The sequence below is a fragment of the Echinops telfairi genome, unplaced genomic scaffold (genome assembly GCF_000313985.2).
Source record: "Echinops telfairi isolate 266 unplaced genomic scaffold, ASM31398v2 ScPeMD7_5868;HRSCAF=6743_1, whole genome shotgun sequence".
Taxonomy (NCBI): Eukaryota; Metazoa; Chordata; class Mammalia; order Afrosoricida; family Tenrecidae; genus Echinops; species Echinops telfairi.
Window position 1 is genome coordinate 7,161,801 of NW_022109768.1, and position 3,148 is coordinate 7,164,948.

Below are 3,148 nucleotides of genomic sequence, written 5' to 3' on the forward strand. Positions count from 1 at the left end.
TTTTAGAAATCGCCAAATCGATTTCCATAGTGGCTGTACATACCTACAGGTCCACCAGCAGTGGATGAGAGTTCCTATCTCACCACAGTCCCTCCAACACTTGTTACTTTCTGATTTTTTGCATTGGGCTGTTTTTGAGGGTGTTAGGTGGTATCTCATAGTTGTTTTAATTTGCTTTTCTCGGCAACATTTTCTCATATGTTTATTGACCATTCATATTTCTGCCCCAGTGAAACTTCTGTTCAGGTCCGATAGCCCACCTCCTCAGTGTGCAGTTAGTTTTTCTCTTATCGTAAGCTTGCAAAGTATTGTAGATTTTAGTAATAAGGCCTTTGTCTGATGTGTCATTGCTAACGATGTTTTCCCAGTCGGTGGGCTCTCTTATTACTCTCTCAGTGAATTCTTTCATTGTACACAGGTGACTTATCTTCAGTATATCCCACTTGTCTATTTGTGACTCCTCTGTATTTGTATCCTTCCCTATTATTACCAATAGCCTATGTATTCCCTGTGCCAAGGTTCTCAGGTTTGTCCCAAACCTTACTTCTTATATATACCTGGTAATAATAAATCCTTGCTCTAAAGTCTACTTTTTCTTGATAGCAGCCACAGCTGCTCTTTCAAGTGTTACATATGATATCTTTTTCTATAACATTTTAAACTACAACTCTATGACTTTACATTCAACTTTAAAAATTATAGCCAGCACAGTGCTTTGCTTTTGTATCTAATCTGACAGCTTCTCTGATCCAATTAATAGATGATGAAACCACTTTTGGCTACTTTCAATTTTAAACACTAATGGTTAGTTTAATATTGCCTTCTTGTTACATGTTTTTTATTCTTCACGTTAGTTCTCTGGTTGTTGGGGCCACATTTAGCTGACATTTAAAAAAAATCATTTTATTGGGGCTCATACAATTCATCACAATACGTACATCAATTGTGTAAAGCACACTTATCTGACATCTTTTACATTAAAAAAAATTTTTAGTAATTTTATTAGGGCCTCTTACAACTCTTATAACATTCCATATATCAATTGTATCAAGCATATTTGTACACATGTTGCCATTATCGTTTTCTAAACATTTATGTTCTATTTGACATCATTTCTATTTGACTTCAGTTCTATTTGACATCAGTTCTATTTGATATGCCTTCTCTTTGGTATCAGTTCCTCTCTTTTCCCTCCCAACCTTGTAACCCTTTGATAAATTACAAATAATTACTGTTTTCATCTCTTAGACCGACCGCTGTCTTCCTTCACCCACATCTCTGTTGTTCATGCCCCTGGGGTTATGCGTCTATCATTGTGATCAGTTCCCCTTCCTATCTTCTTCCCTCCACTTTCCCTCTACCCTCCTATTATCACTACTCCCATTTCTGTTCCTGAGGAGTTATCTGACCTAGATTCTGTGTGTCATGAGCTCTTATATGTACCAGTGTACCTGCTCTGATCCAGCCAGAACTGAAGGGCAGGACTGGGGTCATGATAGTGGGGGATGAGGAGGCCTCAAAGAACCAGAGGAAGATTGTGTGTTTCATTGGTGCTACACTGAGCCCTCGCTGACCCATCCCTTCCTTGTGACCCTTCTGTGAGGGCATGTCCTACTGTCGACAGATGGGTTTGAGGTCTCTGCTTCCACCCCCTTTCTTCTCAACAATGTTTTTTCCTTTTGGTACCTGATTGTTTTCTCCTTGGTATTGTTTATCCTGCCTATCCTATACAGATAGATATAAGGTGAAAGAAAAAGAAAGAAAACAAAAACAAAAAATCCCCGATATATTGTTCCAGGTCTGTCTGCTGATCTCATCTTGAGTGTTTTCCAATGGGGTCTGATGAGGTGCCAAGCCCTGTCCCCCAAATCAGAAGTCTATTTTCAGGATTCCTCAGACTGTTACTTTGCTCTCCTTGCCGCCCTGGTGCTCTCCCTTCACTGTGTGTGGGGCAGACCAGGCATACAGTCTCCAGTACTGTCCAAAGCACTATGGGTCAGTGAGGGAATGTCCTGTCTCATAGTGGGGCCAGCCTGAGCAGGGATGACGTCCCCAGGTGGGCCTTGATGAGGTTCATTCTCTTTCTCTCTTTTTCTCTCTCCCCACCAACCCCCCCAGACCGGCCACTCTCCAGGGGTTGTATCTTCAGCGCCAAGCCTTGAGGGAAATATACTGGCATGGAGCAGTAAACTAACAGAGAGGGTGACAGGGCCAGGGCACAAGCCAAGACATATTGAACCCCTCCCCAGAAGAATGTAATAGTTGCACCTTCTTTTAAAAATTAGTAATTGCTTTATGGTTTTGAATAACATTTTTAACTTATCAGAGTATACCTTTGAAAAACATTGCATCACTTAATGGATAGTTTTGAATCTTACAACTAAACCCAAAACCAAGCCCACATGGTCATTGAATCATTTCTGGCTCATCGCATCGCCACAGGACAAGGTTGTGTATTCAATAAATTTTAATATTTGTAATCTTTACGGAAGCAAATTGCCACATCATTCTCCTGTGAAGTAGGTGGGGGGGGGTTAGAACCTTTGAATTTTTGGTTAGTAGCCATGCACTTAATCATTGCTCCACTGTTGCCTTTGTTATAGGTACTATCAAGCAGTTCCAACTCATAGCAACCGTATGTACAACAGAACAAAACTTCACCTGAGCTTGCACCATCTTCCCAATTGTTACGTTTCTGTACATTGTCGCAACCATGGTATCAGTACACCTGGTGGAGGGTTTTCATCCTTTTCCTTGCTTGTTCTCCTTTGCCAAGCATGTTATCCTATTCCAGGTATTGGTCTCACCTGATAACATGTCCAAAATACATGAGATGAGGTCTTACCGTCTTTGCTTCTGAGGTGTCTTCTGACTGTATTTCTTCCAGGACAAGGTTTGTTCTTTTGGCGGGCCATAGCACTTTCAATATTCGCCATCACTCTAATTCAAGAGCATCTATTATTCTTCGGGCTTTCACATGCATATGAGGCACTTGAAAATACCATGGCTTAGGCCAGGCTTAGTCCTCAAAGTAACATCCTTGCTTTTCAGTATGTTAAAGAGATCTTGTGCAGCAGATTTACCCAATGCAATGCATCCTTTGATCTCTTGATTGATGATTCCATGAACATTGATTGTGGATCCAAGC

At 40.9% G+C, this 3,148-nt stretch overlaps 1 protein-coding gene across 1 annotated transcript in view; it reads left to right on the top strand.

The window, feature by feature from the left end:
• LRBA (LPS responsive beige-like anchor protein) overlaps positions 1–3,148 on the top strand; it is a 752,417-nt gene that overhangs the window by 557,666 nt on the left and 191,603 nt on the right. The window lies entirely within an intron of this gene.